This window comes from Schistocerca nitens, chromosome 9 (genome assembly GCF_023898315.1).
Source record: "Schistocerca nitens isolate TAMUIC-IGC-003100 chromosome 9, iqSchNite1.1, whole genome shotgun sequence".
NCBI lineage: Eukaryota > Metazoa > Arthropoda > Insecta > Orthoptera > Acrididae > Schistocerca > Schistocerca nitens.
The window spans coordinates 280,251,654-280,275,103 of NC_064622.1; the positions used below are offsets into that span (position 1 = coordinate 280,251,654).

Sequence of the window (23,450 nt, forward strand, 5' to 3'; positions counted from 1 at the left end):
AATCATTCAAAGACTATCTATGCTCAGCAGCGCAGAAATACCCAGATCACGCAATATTAGTTGGAGGCAACCTTAATCTGCTGAGTATAGACTAGGACATTAATAGGTCCATTGCAGTGCTCCATTGTAAGTACTTTTGAACATGTTTTCTGAAAACTGCCTTGAACAAATAGTTAGGCTACCCACATTAAATGTAAATATTTTATACATTGTAACTACAAGCATGCCTGATCTAATTAACAGAGTCAGTATAGAGACAGGGATTAGTGATCATGTTATTACACTTATAATGGTTAATAAAGTTAATAAATCCATTAAGAAGGCTAGGGGGGTATTAATGCTAGAAAGAGCAGATGAGCAGTTGTTAGCATACCACTGACGCAATGAATGAACATAATTTAATTCCAATATGATGCATGAAGGCAAATTATGGACTATTGCAAATCATGCTTTGGAGACATGTATGTTACTTAAGAGGATTAAAGATGGAAAAGACCCTGTGTGGTTCAGTAATAAAATTCAGAAAATGCTGAGGAAGCAGAGATTGTTGCACTTTCAGTTCAAAAAAGAATGAGCAAATGTTGACAGGCAAAGTTAGTGGAAATGCCTATGTCAGTAAGAAGTTAAATGCGCAAACATACAACTATTTCCACATCATAGTTTAGTGAAAGATGCTGCCCAGATACCAAGAAAATTCTGTTTGTAAGTAAAACCATTGAGTGGATCAAAGGCTTCTATCAACTTGTAATCTACCCCCTCCTTCCCAATTGCAGCTATTGGAGCTAAATCTTTTCTGAAGATTCAGGAGGAGTAAGATTACAATTACTTTTTATTTTACTTATCTTTTCTTGCAGAGTTGACTCAGTTCTTCTTGTCTAGGGGTATGACTGTTGAAACTGAAATTCTCATATTTTAAGTCTTCAAGCGTGAATTCACCTACATAATTTTGAAATTGTTGCAGAATTTTTGTTTTTACATTAATTTATATTTTGAATTTTCACATTAACAAAGCCAAAATTACATTGTTCACCCAAAGTACAAAAATGCATCCGATTACATCTGAGACATGCTTACTACTACTTCACTCTGCAGTAATAACAATATTCCAAATGGTTCAAATGGCTCTGAGCACTATGGGACTCAACTGCTGAGGTCATTAGTCCCCTAGAACTTAGAACTAGTTAAACCTAAGGACATCACAAACATCCATGCCCGAGGCAGGATTCGAACCTGCGACCGTAGCGGTCTTGCGGTTCCAGACTGCAGCGCCTTTAACCGCACGGCCACTTCGGCTGGCTAATATTCCAAATGGTTTACAATTTTTTTTACAAGTGAACTTCTATTAGTTTTGATTATTATTTCATAAATGAATCCAGAAATAAACATAATAAACAATACTAAATTGTGTAACTAATGACAGAAATTTTAAGTGTGCCAAATAATTCGTAATTTCAAATGTTTCTAAAAAAAATTTAACTATACATTCAGAACTAGTATTCATCCCGCATCTCGTGGTCGTGCGGTAGCGTTCTCGCTTCCCACGCCCGGGTTCCCGGGTTCGATTCCCGGCGGGGTCAGGGATTTTCTCTGCCTCGTGATGGCTGGGTGTTGTGTGCTGTCCTTAGGTTAGTTAGGTTTACTGTATTTACTCGAATTTAAGCCGCACTCGAATCTAAGCCGCACCTGAAAAATGAGATTCGAAATCGAGGAAAAAAAATTTTTCCCGAATCTAAGCCGCACCAGAAATCTGAGACTCAAAATTCAAGGGGAGAGAAAAGTTTTAGGCCGCACCTCCAAATCGAAACAAAGTTGGTCCATTGTAATATGAGACACAATTTAGGTCAAATGAATGACGATACAGTTATAGTAGTTTGGTTCGAGTCGTAAGCTTAGCAGTTAAGCTTTACCAGGTAGCCGTTGCTATGCGTCAGGCGCTCCGTCCGTATTTATACGGGTACCCTTCCTTTTTCACGTGCTTCGTCTGGTTTGAATTGATTGCTTATTTTTCTTTCATCTGATAAGTGCCGTTCTCTTTTTTATAGGTGTTTACATCACTCAAAGCTGAAAATGCATTACTGTACTGTCATGCATTGTTTGTCGCATTCCGATAATGAGTGTTTACGACCTGTCGCCGCTTGCGGCATGCCTTGCTTTTGTGCGCGCTACCGCTGCTTACATTTTTTTTTAAAAAGAGAGGAATCGTCTCATTAGTGAAACAATGGCAAGAGACTGCTATTTGTTGTTACTTACACTGCCGCTTTCTTTAATAATGACCAACAAGAACCAAATAATAGACTGCGTACGATAGAAGATGTTCTGAACGATAGTTTAGCGAAAATTTTTCTCCGTTTGAAAATCTTTGCAGACGCGTCTTTTGGTACATTACATTCTGCACAGAAATTAGTCATCTTAGATTTAAAAATCTAATCAATTGCCGTGCTTCATTTCTGACTGTATCACTATTCGGCATAAGAATAATATGAATATAAACATGCCATGATATGTATATTCTTCCGCGTTTGCTGTTGTCTCACTCGAGTTTCGTAGTTTATTATGCAGACAGTATTTAAATGAGATAGCAGCAAACACGAAAGAATACATGGCAAAATCTTTATATTCTTTATTATTATTATGCTGAAGAGAATATTGCATGTGATTCACAATTTATAAAAGTTCCTATTAGTAACCATCTCTTCTCACAGGTAGGAAAAAATTCAGAACGCAAAGTTGGCCATTTTGACAAACATCCCAAACAGTCTTGCCAGTCGGATTTTCGTAGTGCATTGAAATGCTGCTACATTCGAAGATGAACAATACGGAATTTGTATTTACTTCATTGGTTAATGTATGAAAATGCAGTTGTCGAAACTCAGGGCGGAGAAAAAAGCTCGTCTTCCACCTTTTTTTTTTTTTAATTTATTTACTGACGCAAAGGTTTTGGTGCCAGTATTTATCTCTGTGCCTGCGAAGCGCTACATATATTCGACGACAGAAGTTAGTTGTGGCGGCACCTACCAACATTTTTCAGAACTTCCGCTTTGCACTCGATTCTAAGCCGCAGGCGGTTTTTTGGATTACAAAAACCGGAAAAAAAGTGCAGCTTAGATTCGAGTAAATACGGTAAGTAGTTCTAAGTTCTAGGGGACTGATGACCATAGATGTTAAGTCCCATAGTGCTCAGAGCCATTCGTATTCATCAATTATAACATCCAAAATAATAATTCCTATTCATAAATTTTAGCTTGAAGTATAATATATTGCATATAAAATTATACATAATTTTTCAGAAAAGTAGCTGACCTGTCCAAAATTCGAAAAATGTTACTTGTATTGACTACTACTGTTGAGGAAAGGTAATGCTACAGGGGATTGTCCCGTTACAATATCACACTCACATAATATGTAAACAATGTGTTTATAATATTTTGTGACATACTGTAAGGTTTGGCAAATGGTGTACAAAATGATGGCAAAAGATAGAATACAGATGTATAGGAGTATCTGATACATAGCATATTACAAAAAACATAAGAAAAATATCTGTTATCCAAGTCATAATCCATACATATATGAAGACATGGCATTCAGATTTTCAGATTTGTGGAACATTCAATTTCAAGATAAATGATACAAAATTAAAACCACATCATTACAACACTAAAACATACAGAGAAGTGCAGAGACAATGTAAATTACTAGAATTACAAATTGTAAGTTTACATCTATACAGTCACATCTTCAAGATCATCAAAAAAGAGGAAAAAAATTCAGAGTCTAAGTGTATGGCAAGTGGGCCGATTCAAAAAACTCACAATGATGCGTAGAGACCAGAAGAATATACTCTGACACAGGTAAGAGTATAGCACAAAATCAATCAGCCACATAACACAGAGTATTTAAGGATATGTTAACTCATGAAAGGAGAAAATAAATAAAAAAAATTAGGGCCTATGCTTATGATGTGGGGACCAACCCACAAATCCAAACCACACTGGGTACACAGCAGTAGAAATGTTTTAACACAACAAAATGAATAAACATCATACTCATGTACCAATAAGTTCAATCATATGTAAAGAATAATTAGAGGAAACATCTAGCCTCAATCAATAGTTGTACACTCTCCTTGAGTACACACACAAAGTCATGACGACTAGGGGTACTCAAAACAGAGTCAAAACCACAAGAGTCTGCCCACAACTTGAGTTCCAATCCGATAAAATATTGCAGTGCTCAGGATAAATACAAGTAAACAGAGTCATAATTAGCTTTGAATGATGACATAATTGAGTAACTTAAAGGACCAAAATCAGTCTGTGAAATCAGAAATGCATAATCTTGCTATACAGTCTATACTCGATTTATGATCACAATCGTAGGTGTCTTCCACATTATTTGCTAATTGTTCATAAAAACTAACCTACATATATAGAAGCCTAGAAAGTTCATTTACAACTGATAAAAATTACTTACTGAATGCTGAGATAAGAAAACTCATTGAAATGTATAACTACTAACTTAACAGTGCTTAATTTTATCAGGTTCTGATAACTATTTACAACATGGTTCATAGAATGTACTCTTGAACTTTTTAAGTTTTCACATTTCTTTACTGAACATAACAAATCAGCACTCATAGAACATCAACCTTCCACAGCATTATTTATAGTTAGATAATGTATCAAGAAGTTAAGCCTCCTACTTTAAAAAAAAAAAAAAAAATATGTTCAATAGCACTTTCCATAGCAGTGACTACTTTCCTAAACAAATAGTTCCACAAATTCTTCATATAGGATAATTTCTTGACTAACAATTTACAAATTTTAGCCACAAGACTGATGCAGTTGACAGACACGTGAGTACATTACCCAGTATCTATGATGTCTTGTAAGTCGACTGGACCAGCAAGAGTGCAGCCATACATGAGCGTGGGACTGGATCCTTCAGTTTCCTCACTAGATTTCACATCAGTCACTTCTTGCCTTTCGGCAATATCAATATGTAGATTGTTTTGCTTAAAAAAAGTCACAGGAGATAAGGAAAGGATAGCTAGTTTATTTTAGTTTCTGTAATAATGTGTCACATCACCAACAACTTTAATCTTGCTATGCTTAAGAGCTCCTTTAAGCCATATGGACACAGACTCTGACTCCTTTATTTTATAATGATTTCTCGTGCTAAGAACCAATGGCATTGCAGACATATAGTAAGATGTACCAATGTCTCTGTTATAGTCTTTGTGGATGCATATTGAATTTCACACTTATGAATGCAGGCACTAATCGACATGGTAATGGTTGGGCTACAGTGGCTGTAGTACGTGAAACTAAAGTAGACACTGTAGCCAGCCTTGAGACTTTTAACAGAAAAGAGATTATTTCAGATTTGTGAGGTGTGAATGAGGAATCATCACAAAATAAATGAGTCGGAGTCTGTGTCTGTATGGTTTAAAGGAGCTCTCAATTGCAGCAAGATTAAAGTTGTTGGTGATGCGATACATTATCAAAGAAATTGATATGAAGCACTTATCCCTTGATTATATCCTGAGAGATTTTTTAAATTAAAAACAAAAAACCTTAAAAATAACTTTATTACAGATAATACAGACAGCAAAATAAGAAACCTGTTGTGTCATGGTGAATGACCCATCCCAAGTCATCCAGAAACCGATTCACCAACAAACACTGACAAAGATGCTGTGACTTACCAAACAAGAAAGCGCTGGTAAATATACACAATAAAAAACGCCAAACACACAAACAAATTTCAAGCTTTTGCAACCCAACGTTGCTTCATCAGAAAAGAGGGAAGGACAGGGAAAGACGAAAGGATGTGGGTTTTAAGGGAGAGGGTAAGGAGTCATTCCAATTACAGGAGCGGAAAGATTTAACTTAGGGGGAAAAAAGGACAGGTATACACTCGCACACACACACACATATCCATCCACACATATACAGGCACAAGCAGACATATTGAAAGGAAAAGAGGTCGGGCAGAGATGTCAGTCGAGGCGGAAGTACAGAAGCAAAGATGTTGTTGAATGACAGGTGATGTACGAGGGGCGGCAACTTGAAATTAGCGGAGGTTGAGGCCTGGTGGGTAACGGGAAGAGTGAATAGATTGAAGAGCAAGTTCCCATCTCCGGAGTTCTGATAGGTTGGTGTCAGTGGGAAGTATCCAGGTAACCTGGATGGTGTAACACTATGCCAAGATGTGCTGGCTGTGCACCAAGGCACGTTTAGCCACAGTGTGATCCTCATTACCAACAAACACTGTCTGCCTGTGTCTGTTCATGCGAATGGACAGTTTGTTGCTGGTCATTCCCACATAGAAGGCTTCACAGTGTAAGCATATCAGTTGGTAAATCATGTGGATGCTTTCACGTGTGGATCTGCCTTTGATCGTGTACACCTTCCAGGTTACAGGACTGGAGTAGGTGGTGGTGGTAGGCTGCATGGGACAGGTTTTACACCGGGGGTGGTTACAAGGATAGGAGCCAGAGGGTAGTGAAGGTGGTTTGGGGATTTCATAGGGATGAAACAAGAGGTTATGAAGGTTAGGTGGACGGTGGACAGACACTCTTGGTGGAATGGGGAGGATTTCATGAAGGATGGATCTCATTTCAGGGCAGGATTCGAGGAAGTCATATCCCTGCTGGAGAGCCACATTCAGAGTCTGATCCAGTCCCGGAAAGTATCCTGTCACAAGTGGGGCACTTTTGGGGTTCTTCTGTGGGAGGGGATGAGGAAGTGGCTCTGGTTATTTGCTTCTGTACCAGGTCGGGAGGGTAGCTGCAGGATGCAAAAGCTGTTTTCAGGTTATCAGTGTAATGGTTCAGGGCTTCAGGACTGAAGCAGATTCGTTTCCCACAAAGACCTAAGCTGTAGGGAAGGGACCGTTTGATATGAAATGGGTGGCAGCTATCATAATGGAGATACTGTTTCTTGTTGGGGGGGGGGGGGGGGGGGGGAGGGTTTGATGTGGACGGCGGTGTGAAGCTGGCCATTGGACAGATGGAGGTCAACGTCGAGGAAAGTGGTACAGGATTTGGAGTAGGACCAGGTGAATCTGATGGAACCAAAGGAGTTGAGGTTGGAGACGAAATTCTGGAGTTCTTCTTCACTGTGAGTCCAGATCATGAAGATGTCATTAACAAATCTGTACCAAACTTTGGGTTGGCAGGCCTGGGTAATTGGAAGAGGAAGTGGGAGATTGAGTAGTTGGGAGAGACTGGGTCTGTGTGCAATGAGAGGAGGTTGAGGTTTGTTGGAAAGGTTGTGGAGGGTGAGTGAGTTGCCTTTCCGGAGGTGGGAAACCAGGAGATTGGATAGTTTTTTGAGGTGGATGGTGGCATGCTGTTCTAATTTGTGGTTGGCCTGTAGGAGGATGCTCTGAACAGCCGGTGTGGATGTGGGAGAGGAAAGATTAAGGACTTTGATTAGGGATAGGAGTTGATGGGTGTGTTCATTGGCTGAGTTAATGTGTAGGTGAAGGATTAGGCAGGTGAGGGCTATGGTTTGTTAAGTTTGGAACTGGTATAGGGACTGATGGAAATAAGGGTTACATCCAGAGATGGGAACTTTAAGTGTGAGGCCTTTGGAGGTAATGCCAAATGTCTGACAAGCCTGAGTAAATAAAATATGGGAGCGTAATCTCGCTAGGGCAAAGGCATGTTTGCGGAAGGAATGTAAATAAAACTTAATGGGGTCGTTGTGGGGATGTTGTGAGGGTGACATGGTATTAGAGGGTGGAAAGTGTAACATGAGGCTAAAGTCATAATAAAAATATATGGAGAGAGATAAAGGTGAACTAGAAAGCAACTGGAGTTCTGGTGTGAAAAAAGCCGAGCTATGTTAAGCTGAGCTATGTTTATCCTGTGGTGAACTTGGGTTGGTAAACAACGATGTGCACAATGGTTAGGTAGTAGTATTGCCTCCAAAACACGTTAAAAGGTGGAAAAATTCAGGAAAATTTCGAAAAAACTGTGTGTAAATGTATTAAAAGGGCTGGTTATGTGGTGGCAGATTATGAAAATGAGGCTAACAATTGTCTGATGAAGAAATAATAACGTTAAAACCAGTGGCAAGCTGCTAAAAAATGATCGGTTATGTGGGAAAAACGGGAATGGAAATAAAACGAAAATTGTTAGAACTAGCCGAAATGGTTGTTTAATAGGTGAAAGGAACTGAAGCTGTGAAATAGTATTCACGAGATTACACAAGAAATGTTTGTAAACTAGGAATGGTGGATTTTATAGCAGTGGTTGTGTTGAAAGAGGTAAAAATTTATTGGTTATGGTTTGGAAGTAAGTTACATATTATTGAGTATATACACGCAGGATAAAATTGTATTGTAGATTACAGTAAAAAAGGAAGGTGAATACAAAGTGAAACTACCTGCACAAACAAAAAGAGAAAGTAAGATGACAGAAAAGATTTCGAAATGCAACAGTGACAGTAACAAACGTAATTGTTGGGTTCAAATTAGCGATATGAATATAACAGAGGGAAACATTCCACGTAGGGAAAATATATATAAAAACAAAGATGCTGTGACTTACCAAACAAGATAACGCTGGTAGATAGACATAATAAAAAACACACAAACACACACACAAATTTCAAGCTTTTGCTCCACAAGGTTGCTTCATCAGGAGAGAGGGAAGAACAGGGAAATACGAAAGGATGTGGGTTTTAAGGGATTCCAATCCCGGGAGTGGAAAGACCTACCTTAGGGGGAAAAACGGACAGGTACACACTCGTGCACACACACACACATATCCATCCACACATATACAGACACAGGCAGACATATGTAAATGCAAAGAGGTTGGGCAGAGATGTAAGTCGAGGTGGAAGTACAGAGGCAAGGATGTTGTTGAATGACAGGTGATGTACAAGGGGCAGCAACTTGAAATTAGTGGAGGTTGAGGCCTGGTGGGTAATGGGAAGAGAGAATATATTGAAGGGCAAGTTCCCATCTCCGGAGTTCTGATAGGTTGGTGTCAGTGGGAAGTATCCAGATAACCTGGATGGTGCAACACTGTGCCAAGATGTGCTGGCACAAGATGGAGGTCAATGTCGAGGAAAGTGGCATGGGATTTGGAGTAGGACCAGGTGAATAAGATGGAACCAAAGGAGTTGAGGTTGGAGAGGAAATTCTGGAGTTCTGCTTCACTGTGAGTCCAGATCATGAAGATGTCATCAATAAATCTTTCTCATTACCTTAGCCAGCTTCATTCTAACCCACAACTTCTTCACTTTTGAATGCCAGACATACCAACAATTAAAAGGAACAGCCATGGGTACCAGGATGGCCCTCTCGTATGCCAACCTATTTATGGATCGCTTAGAGGAAGCCTTCTTGGTTACCCAGGCCTGCCAACCCAAAGTTTGGTACAGATTTATTAATGACATCTTCATGATCTGGACTCACAGTGAAGAAGAACTCCAGAATTTCCTCTCCAACATCAACTCCTTTGGTTCCATCAGATTCACCTGGTCCTACTCCAGATCTGATGGCACTTTCCTCGACATTGACCTCCATCTGTCCAATGGCCAGCTTCACACATCCGTCCACATCAAACCCACCAACAAGCAACAGTACCTCCATTATGACAGCTGCCACCCATTCCATATCAAACAGTCCCTTCCCTACAGCTTAGGTCTTTGTGGGAAACAAATCTGCTCCAGTCCTGAATCCCTGAACCATTAAACTAATAACCTGAAAACAGCTTTCGCATCCCGCAACTACCCTCCCGACGTGGTACAGAAGCAAATAACCAGAGCCACTTCCTCATCCCCTCAAACCCAGAACCTCCCACAGAAAAACCCCAAAAGTGCCCCACTTGTCACAGGATACTTTCCGGGACTGGATCAGACTCTGAATATGGCTCTCCAGTAGAGATACGACTTCCTCAAATCCTGCCCTGAAATGAGATCCATTCTTCATAAAATCCTCCCCACTTCACCAAGAGTGTCTTTCCGCCATCCACCTAACGTTCATAACCTCTTGGTTCATCCCTATGAAATCCGCAAACCACCTTCCCCCTCCTCTGGCTCCTACCCTTGTAACTACCCCCGGTGTAAAACCTGTCCCATGCACCCTCCCACCACCACCTACACCAGTCCTGTAACCCGGAAGGTGTACACGATCAAAGGCAGAGCCACGTGTGAAAACACCCACGTGATTTACCAACTGACATGCCTACACTGTGAAGCCTTCTATGTGGGAATGACCAGCAACAAACTGTCCATTCGCATGAATGGACACAGGCAGACAGTGTTTGTTGGTAATGAGGATCACCCTGTGGCTAAACATGCCTTGGTGCACAGCCAGCACATCTTGGCACAGTGTTACACTGTCCGGGTTATCTGGATACTTCCCACTGACACCAGCCCATCAGAAACCTGGAGATGGGAACTGGCCCTTCAGTATATTCTCTCTTCCCATTACCCACCAGGCCTCAACCTCTGCTAATTTCAAGTTGCTGCCCCTCGTACATCACCTGTCATTCTTTAACATCTTTGCCTCTGTACTTCCGCCTCGACTGATATCTCTGTCCAACCTCTTTGCATTTACATACGTCTGCCTGTGTCTGTATATGTGTGATTGAATATGTGTGTGTGTGCGAGTGTATATCTGTCCTTTTTTCCCCCTAAGGTAAGTCTTTCGGCTCCAGGGATTGGAATGACTCCTTACCCTATCCCTTAAAACTCACATCCTTTCGTCTTTCCCTCTCCTTCCCCATTTCCTGATGAAGCAACCTTGGTTTGCAAAAGCTTGAAATTTGTGTGTGTGTTTGTGTGTTTTTATTGTGTCTATCTACCAGCTCTTTCTCATTTATATTGTGTGGTTCTACTTCCAGTAGATTAATGCAGCTGCTTTACGTACCCCACCCCACACCATGAACAATGGACCTTGCCATTGATGGGGAGGCTTGGGTGCCTCAGCGATACAGATAGCTGTGCAGTAGATACAACCACAACAGAGTGGTATCTGTTGAGAGGCCAGACACATGTGTAGTTCCTGAAAAGGGGCAGCAACCTTTTCAGTAGTTGCAGGGGCAACAGTCTGGATGATTGATTGATCTGGCCCTGTAACATTAACCAAAACGGCCTTGCTGTGCTGGTATTGTGAATGGCTGATAGCAAGGGGAAATTAAAGCTGTAATTTTTCCAGAGGGCATGCAGCTTTACTGTATGGTTAAATGATGGTGGCATCCTCTTGGGTAAAATATTCTGGAGGTAAAATAGTCCCCCATTTGGATCTCCAGGTGGGGACTACTCAGGAGGATGTCATTATCAAGAGAAACAAAACTGGTGTTCTACAGATCAGAGCATGGAATGTCAGATCCCTTAATCGGACAGGTAGGTTAGAAAATTTAAAAAGGGAAATGGACAGGTTAAAGCTAGATATAGTGGGACTTAGTGAAGTTCGGTGGCAGGAGGAACAAGAATTCTGGTCAGGTGAATACAGGGTTATAAATACAAAATGAAACAGGGGTAATGCAGGAGTAAGTTTAATAATGAGTAAAAAGATAGAAGTGTGGGTAAGCTACTACAAACAGCATAGTGAATGCATTATTGTAGCCAAGATAGACATGAAGACATGCGTATCACAGTATTACAAGTTTATATGCCCACTAGCTCCACAGAACGAACAGATTGAGGAAATGTATGACGAGATAAAAGAGATTATTCAGATGGTGAAGGGAGTCAAAAATTTAATAGTCATGGGGGACTGGAATTCGATAGTGGAAAAGGAAAGAGAAGGAAAAGTAGTAGGTGAATGGGGTTAAGGAATGAAAGAGGAAGCTGCCTGGTAGAGTTTTGCACAGAGCACAACTTAATAATAGCTAACACTTGGTTTAAGAACCATGAAAGAAGGTTCTATATATGGAAGAGGCCTCAAGACACTGGTAGTTTCATATATATTATGTAATGGTAAGGCAGATTTAGGAACCAGGTTTTAAATTGTAAGACATTCCAGGTGCAGATTTGAACTCTGACCACAATCTATTGGTTATGAACTGCAAATTAAAAGGTGGCAAATTAAGGAGATGGAACCTGGATAAATTGAAAGAACTAGGGGTTGTAGAGAGATTCAGAGAGAGTATTAGGGAATGATTGACAAGAAAGGGGGAAAGAAATACAGTAGAAGAAGAATGGGTGGCTTTGAGAGATGAAATAGTGAAGGCAGCAGAGGATTGAGTAGGTAATAAGACCAGGGGTCATAGAAATCCTTGGGTAACAGAAAAGATATTGAATTTCATTGATGCAAGGAGAAAACATAAAAATGCAGTAGATGAAGCAAGCAAAAAGAAATACAAATGTCTCAAAAATGAGATCAATAGGAAGTGCATAGTGGCTAAGCAGGGATGGCTAGAGGACAATTGTAAGGATGTAGAGACATATATCACAAGGGGTAAGATAGATACTGCCTACAGGAAAATTAAAAGGACCTTCGGAGAAAAGAGAACCATCTGTATGAATATCAAGAGTTCAGATGGAAAACCAATTCGAAGCAAAGAAGGGAAAGCAGAAAGGTAGAAGGAGTATATAGAGCGTCTATACAAGGAGGAAACAGATGAAGATGAAATGGGAGATATGATACTGCATGAAGAGTCTGACAGAGCACTGAAATACCTAAGTCGAAACAAGGCCCCGTGAGTACACAATATTCCGTTAGAACTACTAATAGCCTTGGGAGAGCCAGCCTTGACAAAACTCTACCATCTGGTGATGAAGATGTATAAGACAGGCGAAATATCCTCAGACTTCAAGAAGAATGTAACAATTCCAATCCCAAAGAAAGCAGGTGTTGACAGGCACAAAAATTACCAAACTATCACTTTCATAAGTCACGGCTGTAAACTACTAACACAAATTCATTACAGAAGAATGGAAAACCTGGTAAAAGCTGACCTCATGGAAAATCAGTTTGGATTCCGAAGAAATGTTGGAACATGTGATGCCATACTGACCCTATGACTTATCTTAGAAGATAGATTAGGGAAAGGCAAACCTATGTTTCTAGCATTTGTTGACTTAGAGAAATCTTTAGACAATGTTGACTAGGATACTCTCTTTCAAATTCTGGAGGTGGCAGGGGTAAAATACAGGGAGTGAAAGGCTATTTACAATTTTACAGAAACCAGATGGCAGATGGCTGTTATAAGAATTGAGGGGCATGAAAGGGAAGCAGTGGTTGGGAAGGGAGTAAGACAGGGTTGTAGCCTCTCCCCGATGTTATTCAATCTGTATATTGAGCAAGCAGTAAAGCAAACAAAAGAAAAATTTGGAGTAGGAATTAAAATCCATGGAGAAGAAATAAAAACTTTGAGGTTTGCCAGTGATGCTGTAACTCTGTCAGAGACAGCAAAAGACCTGGAATAGCAGTTGAGTAGAATGGACAATGTCTTGAAAGGAGGATATAAGCTGAACATCAACAAAAGCAAAATCGGAATAATGGAATGTAGTTGGATTAAATAAGGTGATGTTAAGGGAATTAGGTTAGGAAATGAGACACTTAAAGTAGAAGATGAGTTTTGCTATTTGGGGATGATGGTCAAAGTAGATAGGATACAAAATGTAGACTGGAAAACTTTTCTGAAGAAGAGAAATTTGTTAACATCAAGTATAGATTTAAGTGTCAGGAAGTCATTCCTGAAAGTATTTGTATGGAGTGTAGCCATCTACGGAAATGAAACATGGACAATAAATAGTTTGGACAAGAAGCTTTCGAAATGTGGTGCTACAGAAGAATTCTGAACATTAGATGGCTAGATCGTGTAACTGATGAGGAGATACTGAATAGAATTGGAGAGAAGAGGAATTTGTGGCACAAATTGACTAGAAGAAGGGATCAGCTGGTAGGGCATGTTCTGAGGCATCAAGGGATCTCCAATTTAGTATTGGAGGGCAGTGTGGAGGGTAAGAATTATAGAGGGAGACCTAGAGATGAATACACTAAGCAGAATCAGAAGGATGTAGGTTGCAGTAGGTACTTGGAGATGAAGAAACTTGAACAGGATAGAGTAGCATGGAGAGCTGCATCAAACCAGTCTCTGGATTGAAGACCAAAACAACAATAGATTGAGTAAGACGGTGTCTGTCATCGAGCAGCTGGACTTTCAGCAGCACTGACACAAACTAGTGATGACACATTATGATGGAGGGGAAGGTGTTCGTGCCTTACAATATATAAAGCTATTGATAATATTGCTACTAGTATGAAGAATGGAATAAGTGTCCAAGTAAGTTTGCATGGGCCTCCAGTCTTTTGTGGATTCATATTGAATTTCATGCATATGAACAAAGACATTAATCAACCTGGTAATTGTTGAGTTACAGTGGCTGTAGTACATGGTACACACGGCATAAGATTTTCCTTCCTATATTGAAAAAATAAGTATACAGGATTCACTTCACAACGGATTAAAAAGTGTTCACCTATATGGTACATTAATAAACAGAGCTAAACACAATGAAAAAATGAACCAGTAAGGTAATATATACACATATGAAACTTGAAGATACTATTTCTGATATTTGCAGTACACATGAATAAAACTAGTCTTCACTCAGTTTAGCATAACATCCATGACTTTCCCAAAAGAATTCATGACAAATAAATTTAATTATTCTCTGTAGAGTACACAATAATAATAATAATAATATTTAACACTAATGGCATTCTATAAAAAGAAATTTATTACTAGATATTTAGTGGCACTGTCCCATTGAAAAATTGTAAAAGGATATACCCATTTCATCACATGGCATATATATATATATATATATATATATATATATATATATATATATATATATATATATATATATATATATATATATATATATATATATATATATCAAATTGTAAAGCACAAATCTATTATAAAAGAGGTTTCTTCTGTTTTTCTTTTCTTTTTTTGTCATAAGCCTTTTGACTGGTTTGATGTGGCCTGCCACGAATTCCTCTCCTGTGCTAACCTCTTCATCTCAGAGTAGCACTTGCAACCTATGTCCTCAATTATATGCTGGATGTATTCCAATCTCTGTCTTCCTCTACAGCTCCCTCTAGTACCATGGAAGTCATTCCCTCATGTCTTAACAGATGTCCTATCACCCTGTCCCTTCTACTTATCAGTCTTTTCCACATATTCCTTTCCTATCCAATTATGCGTAGAACCTCTTCATTCCTTACCTTATCAGTCCATCTATTTTTCAACATTCGTCAGTAGCACCACATCAAAATACTTCGATTCTCTTCTACTCTGGTTTTCCCACAGTCCATGTTACACTACCATACAATGCTATACTCGAGACATACATTCTCAGAAATTTCTTCCTCAAATTAAGGCTGATATTTGATATTAATAAACTTCTCTTGGCCAGGAATGTCCTTTTTGCCATTGGTAGTCTGCCTCTGATGTCCTCCTTGCTCCGTCCATCATTGGTTATTTTACTACTAGGTAGCAGAAATTCTTAACTTCATCTACTTCATGACCATCAATCCTGATGTTTCTAGCTGTTCTCGTTTCTACTGCTTCTCATTACCTTCATCTTTCTTCAATTTACTCTTAATCCATACTCTGTACTCATTAGACTGTTCATTCCATTCAGCAGACCATGTAATTCGTCATCACTTTTACTCAGGATAGCAATGTCATCAGAGAATCTATCACTGATTTTCTTTCACCACGAATTTTAATTCTGCTCCTGAACCTTTCTTTTATTTCCATCATTGCTTCTCCAATGCATAGCTTGAACAATGGGTGTGAAATGCTACATCCTTGTCTTACATATTTTTTAATACAAGCACTTTGTTCTTGTTCATCCACTCTTATTATTCCCTCTTGGCTTTTGTACACATTATATATGACCCGTCTCTCCGTATACCTTACCCCTACATTTCTCATAATTTCAAATACCTTGCACCATTTTACACTGTCGAACGCTTTTTCCAGGTCAACAAATCCTATGAATGTGTCTTGATTTTTCTTTAAACTTGCTTCCATTATTAACTGCAACATCAGAATTGCCACTCTTGTGCCTTTACCTTTCCTAAAGCCAAACTGATCGTCATCCAGCACATCCTCAATTTTCACTTCCATACTTTGGTAAGCGAAGATAGGGAAGGAGGAAGCATTCCGGCCTACAATTAGGAAAGAAAGTTTGCATAACATTTCAAATGATAATGGCATAAGGGTGGTTAATTTTACTGTTTCAAAAGACATGACTGTTGAGACCACATATTTCAAAAGAAAGGAAATTCATAAAGCAACTTGGGTCTCTCCGGATGGACACACCAAACATCAAATTGATCATGTTCTTGTAGATCAGAGATGGCACACTAGTACAGAAAATGTAAGAATTTTCAGGGGAGCAGACTGCGATTCTGATCATTTTCTTGCAGTTGTCAAAGTTCACCAATGGATATCTACAGCAACATCAAGGTGTCACAATGCAGAACTTGTTAGATTCGACACTGACAAGCTAAATGATGAAAACTTTAGAAGAAGGTACTTGATATAAATTTCAAATTGGTTTGATGCTCTCAAGACACATGAAGATCAAGATGAGGATGTAAATAATCAGTGGATCACTGTGAGGAATAATATCAAAGAGGCAGCGAAGGTCACAATAGGTACAATTAAGAAGAACAGGAGGAAACTGTGGTTTGGTGAGGAATGCAAGAAATTGGTAGAGGAAAGGAGATAAGTATGATTAGATTGGGATATAATGGGAGACAGAAAATGAGAGGAGTTCTTGAACATGAGAAGGGAAGTTGGTTGTAGGCTACGGGCAAAGAAGAGGGATTATTTGAACAATCAAATTAAAAAAATGGAAATAAACAGTAAAACAAAAAAACATTAGGGAACTTTACCTAGACATAAATGGGTATAGGAAGGGGTTCAAGGCTAGAACAAATGCACTTTGAGGGGATGCCGAGGGAATACTGACAGAACCCAGTGCTATATTAAGTAAATGGTGGGCATATTTTGAGCATATATTAAATGTACACCAGGAAGCAGGAAATGAGCAGGCATATGAAATACATACAGCAGAACCCCAGATACCTGAGCCAACGTTAAAGGAAGTAACAGATGCAGTCAACAAATTGAAAAACCATAAAGCACCAGGATCAGATTGCATAACAGCAGAATTAGTTAAAAATGGGGGTCAGAAATTGGTGGAAGTAGTTCACAAAGTGATAACTAAAGTATGGAACTCAGAGATGATACCTGGAGAGTGGCAGAAGTCGATTCTGATCCCAATTTTTAAGAAGGGTGACAAAATGGATGGTAGTAATTATAGAGGGATATCGCTATTACCAGTATGTTCCAAAATTTTCTCAAATATTCTGCTAAGCAGGCTTACACCATACGCAGATGAAATTGTGGGGGATTAACAAGCTGACTTTCGGAGGAACAGATCAACTGCATCAAATTTTGGAAAAGAAATGGGAATATAATAAAACAGTTAATAATCTTTTCATAGATTTTACAAAAGCATATGATTCAGTATTGCAATCAAAATTGTACAGAATTCTTTTGGAACTTGGAATACCAAAGAAGTATGTTAGACTTATAGAAGTGAGTTTGAAAAACACAAAAGGTAGAGTACACGTGGGGAAATTGGAGTCAGAAGAATTTGTAATAAAGAATGGACTTAAGCAGGAAGATGCCCTGTCTCCACAACTTTTTAATTTAGTCCTAGACTATATTGCACGAATGGCATCAGATAATTCAGAGGGTGTGGAGTTAAATGGAAATATTAAGATATTAGGGTATGCAGATGATCTAAACATCATTAGTGATAGGAAAGAATTTGTAACAGCAAATGCAAATGCGTTAATCAAAGCTAGTGAAGACGTAGGTCTAAAGGATAAGTGAAGACAAAACTAAATACTTGGTTACCACTAGAATGCCAATAGCAGTAGATCAGGAAATGCTAAGAGTTGAAGAGACGCAGTTTGAAAAAGTGAATACATTTAAGTATCTAGGCGTGGACATCACTTTGAGAAATGAGAGTGAATCCTAACTGAAGAAGAGATTACGGGCGGGAAATGCATACTACTTCTCATTGAATAGATTACTTTCACCACAGATATTGTCTAGGAATTTAAAGATTAGTGATATGAATATAACAGAAAGAAACATTCCACATGGGAAAAATATATTAAAAAAAGCTGTGACTTACCAAACGGGAAAGCGCTGGTAGATAGACACAACAAAAAATAAAAATCACGCAAACACACACACAAATATCAAGCTTTCGCAACCCATGGTTGCTTCATCAGGAAAGAGGGAAGGAGAGGGAAAGACGAAAGGATGTGGGTTTTAAGGGACAGGGTAAGGAGTCATTCCAATCCCGGGAGCGGAAAGACTGATATGTCTGCTTGTGTCTGTATATGTGCGGATGGATATGTGTGTGTGTGCGAGTGTATACGTGTCCCTTTTTCCCCCTACAGTAAGTCTTTCCACTCCAGGGATTGGAAGGACTCCTTACCCTCTCCCTTAAAACCCACATCCTTTCGTCTTTCCGTCTCCTTCCCTCTTTCCTGATGAAGCAACCGTGGGTTGCGAAACCTTAATATTTGTGTGTATGTTTGTGTGTTTTTTATTTTTTATTGTGTCTATCTACCAGCGCTTTCCTGTTTGGTAAGTCACAGCTTTTTTAAATATAATTTAAAGATTAGAATATACAAGACTATCATTCTACCAGTTATGCTATATGGGTGTGAGACTTGGTCTCTCAATGTGCAAAATGAAAAGCCGTTTCAAGTATTTGAAAACAAAATTTTGAGGAAAATTTTTGGAGCAAAAAGGGATGACATTAGTGGAGAGTGACAAAAACTGCATAACAAAGAAGTTCACGAACTCTATTCAAGTCCTGACATAATCAGTATTATTAAATCACATAGGCTGTAATGGGTGGGTCACGTAGCTCGAATGGATGAGGGCAGGGCAGCCCGCAGAGTACTGGTAGGGCACTTAGAGGGAGTTTTCCCTCCTGTGGGGAGACCAGGGCATAGATGGGAGGACAATGTGAAGGCTGATTTGAGGAGCCTAGGTATTGAAGGTGAATGGAAGGAAATAGCCCAAGACAGGGACAGATGGCGAAAATACGTTGCTGCGGTAATGGACTCGAGTCCAGTATGACCAGTGAGTGAGTGAGTGAGTGATTCTTCGGTATACTATTCTTGTCAGTAACTTGGATTTATGAGCTGTTAAGGTGATTGTGCAGTAATTCTCACACTTGTCAGCTCTTGCCATCTTTGGAATTGTGTGGATGATGCTTTTCCGAAAGTCAGATGGTATGTTGTCAGACTCATACATTCTACACACCAACATGAACAGTCATTTTGTTGCCACTTCTCCCAATGATTTTAGAAACTCTGAGTGTGGCCTGAACTCCCAGTTGGTGCACATCAACAGTGCAGAAAGATACGTGTATAGCTTCTTCTCTGTGTTTACTTTGTAGATTCTTACTTAAATTGCGTGTGAGTTTCGTATAGGAGGTGTAATTTCGAGTTGTAGTTGCTGTAATCGTAAATTCAGGCAGATTGTAGCGCAGTTGTTAGGCATTTGTTTTGTTTTGGTACATCAGTGGCACTTGTCTGTCTAGTAGGCTCTCAGAGACCAGTGTGGCCTGAGCTCCCAGTTGGTGCACATCGACAATGCAGAAAGATATGTATATAGCTTCTTCTCTGCGTTTACTTCGTAGATTCTTACTTAAATTGCATGTGAGTTTCGTGTAGGAGGTGTAATTTCGAGTTTTAGTTACTGTAATCGTAAATTCAGGCAGATTGTAGCACAGTCATTAGGCATTTGTACAGGTTAGTTCATACATTCTTTGCGTGTTTCCCTTGCGTTATCTAGACACGGACTCGTGTTTCAGTAACTGTTGTTCAACATCGATTAGAATGGACAGGGACTGTGATTGCTGTGTTTGGATGAGGGCTGAGTTGGCATCCCTTCGCTCACAGCTGCAGGCAGCGCTGACTTCGGTGGCGCAGCTTGAGGCTGTTGCCAATGGGCACCACTATGGGGAGCTGGACTTGGGTATCACGGGGATGTCAACCTCGTCCCATCTGTCCACAGATCGGTCTGCCGCTGTGTTTACCCCGGTTGCTGCCCGCAGTGGGGCTGAGCCCTCGCCTGTGGTTGATTGGGAGGTCGTTCCAAGGCGTGGCAGGCAGCGAAAGACGTCCCCGGAGGCTGATCAGAAAGCCTCCTCGGTGCGTCTGAGAAACAGGTTTCAGGTAGTGTCTCTGGCTGAGCCAGATGCAGCTGCCTGCCCTGTTTCAGAGGATGATTCTCAGCCTTCAAGGTCCGGGCAATCACAAAGGGTGAGCTTATTGGTAGTTGGGAGCTCCAATGTTAGGCGCGTAATGGGGCCCCTTAGGGATATGGCGGCTAAGGAGGGGAAGAAATCCAGTGTGCACTCCGTGTGCATTCCAGGTGGAGTCATTCCTGATGTGGAAAGGATCCTTCCTGATGCCATGAAGAGCACAGGGTGCAGCCACCTGCAGGTGGTGGCACATGTCGGCAGTAATGACGTGTGTTGCATTGGATCTGAGGAAATTCTCTCTGGATTCCAGCGGCTACCTGACTTGGTGAAGGCTGCCGGTCTTGCTTATGAGATGAAGGCAGAGCTCACCATCTGCAGCATCGTTGACAAAACCAACTGCGGACCTTTGGTGCAGAGCCGGGTGGAGGGTCTGAATCAGAGGCCCAGACGGTTTTGTGACCGTGTTGGCTGCAGATTCCTTGACTTGTGGCATAGGGTGGTGGGGTTTCGGGTTCCACTGAATAGGTCAGGAGTTCACTACGCTCAGCTGGTGGCTACACGGGTAGCGGACGCTACGTGGCATGGACTGGGTGGTTTTTTAGGTTAGAAGGCCTCGGGAAAGTATGGGATGGGCTGCAATCTCAAAGGCTGCATGGCAAATACAGGACGTGCTTGGATCAAGGAACAGTCGGAATTGCAGTTGTAAATTGTTGTAGTTGTGCTGGGAAAGTCCCTGAGCTTCAAGCACTAATAGAAAGCACAGAAGCTGAAATCGTTATAGTTACAGAAGGCTGGCTATAGCCTGAAATAAGTTCTGCAGAAATTTTTACGAAGTCTCAGACGGTGTTCAGGAAAGATAGATAAGGCAGAATTGGTGGCGGAGTGTTTGTGTCTGTCAGTAGTGGTTTATCTTATAGTGAAGTTGAAGTAGATACTCCGTGCGAATTGGTATGGGTGGAGGTTATACTTAACACCTGAACTAAGTTAATAATTGGCTCCTTCTACCGACCCCCAGACTCCGATGATATAGTTTCTGAACAGTTCAGAGAAAATTTGAGTCTCGTAACAAATTAATGCCCCACTCATACAGTTGTAGTTGGTGGGGACTTCAACCTCCCCTCGATAAGTTGGCAAAAATACTTGTTCAAAACTGGTGGTAGGCAGAAAACATCTTCCGAGATTGTCCTAAATGCTTTCTACGAAAATTATTTCGAGCAGTTAGGCCACGAACCCACGTGAATTGTAAATGGTTGTGAAAACACACTTGACCTCTTAGCCACAAGCAATCCAGAGCTAATAGAGAGCATCATGACTGATACAGGGATTAGTGATCACAAGGTCGTTGTAGCTAGGCTCAATACCGTTTCTTCCAAATCCACCAGAAAAAAACACAAAATAATTTTATTTAAAAAAAGTGGATAAAGTGTCACTAGAAGCCTTCCTAAGAGACAATCTCCATTCCTTCCGAACTGACTGTGCAAATGTAGACGAGATGTGGCTCAAATTCAAAGATATAGTAGCAACAGCAATTGAGAGATTCATATCTCATAAATTGGTAAGAGACGGAACTGATCCCCCATGGTACACAAAACAGGTCCGAACGATGTTGCAGAGGCAATGGAAAAAGAAATGATAATTAAATAGACACCCTAGCTGCAAGCAGGCGTTGATACACTTCATTGGGGACATGTTGAAAATGTGTGCCCCGACCGGGACTCGAATCCGGGATCTCCTGCTTACATGGCAGACACTCTATCCATCTGAGCCGCCGCGGGCACAGAGGATAATGCGTCTGCAGGGACTTATTCCTTGCACGCTCCCCGTGAGATCCACATTCCCAACATGTCCACAACACTACATTCGTAGTGCGCCTAATAGATGTTTGCCCATCATACTCATTACTCGTGGCAGATTAATCTACCAAGTCCCATAGGAGTTCGGGCATAGCGTGTGCGTTCGCACAAGAAGGTCAAAGGCCGGGAACCCATATTTTTAACTATATATGACGGTAGTATCTGTTCTCGAAAGAACAGTTACCGTCGATGACCATGCAGCCTTGCTCGAAATGAAATGATAATTAAATAGACACCCTAGCTGCAAGCAGGCGTTGATACACTTCATTGGGGACATGTTGAAAATGTGTGCCCCGACCGGGACTCGAACCCGGGATCTCCTGCTTACATGGCAGACACTCTATCCATCTGAGCCGCCGCGGGCACAGAGGATAATGCGTCTGCAGGGACTTATTCCTTGCACGCTCCCCGTGAGATCCACATTCCCAACATGTCCACAACACTACATTCGTAGTGCGCCTAATAGATGTTTGCCCATCATACTCATTACTCGTGGCAGATTAATCTACCAAGTCCCATAGGAGTTCGGGCATAGCGTGTGTGTTCGCACAAGAAGGTCAAAGGCCGGGAACCCATATTTTTAACTATATATGACGGTAGTATCTGTTCTCGAAAGAACAGTTACCGTCGATGACCATGCAGCTTTGCTCGAAATGAAATGATAATTAAATAGACACCCTAGCTGCAAGCAGGCGTTGATACACTTCATTGGGGACATGTTGAAAATGTGTGCCCCGACCGGGACTCGAACCCGGGATCTCCTGCTTACATGGCAGACGCTCTATCCATCTGAGCCACCGCGGGCACAGAGGATAATGCGTCTGCAGGGACTTATTCCTTGCACGCTCCCCGTGAGATCCACATTCCCAACATGTCCACAACACTTCTTTCGAGAACAGATACTACCGTCATATATAGTTAAAAATATGGGTTCCCGGCCTTTGACCTTCTTGTGCGAACGCACACGCTTTGCCCGAACCCGTACGGGACTTGGTAGATTAATCTGCCACGAGTAATGAGTATGATGGGCAAACATCTATTAGGCGTACTACGAATGTAGTGTTGTGGACATGTTGGGAATGTGGATCTCACGGGGAGCGTGCAAGGAATAAGTCTCTGCAGACGCATTATCCTCTGTGCCCGCGGTGGCTCAGATGGATAGAGCGTCTGCCATGTAAGCAGGAAATCCCGTGTTTGAGTCCCGGTTGGGGCACACATTTTCAACATGTCCCCAATGAAGTGTATCAACGCCTGCTTGCAGCTAGGGTGTCTATTTAATTATCATTTCATTTCG

At 40.8% G+C, this 23,450-nt stretch overlaps 1 protein-coding gene and 1 non-coding gene across 2 annotated transcripts in view; both read right to left on the minus strand.

Annotated features, from left to right (window-relative positions):
- LOC126203195 (dynein axonemal intermediate chain 7-like) overlaps positions 1–23,450 on the minus strand; it is a 764,826-nt gene that overhangs the window by 532,925 nt on the left and 208,451 nt on the right. The window lies entirely within an intron of this gene.
- On the minus strand, positions 22,887–22,961 carry Trnat-ugu (transfer RNA threonine (anticodon UGU)). The gene has a single exon. It is a non-coding gene; the product is annotated as a tRNA-Thr (tRNA).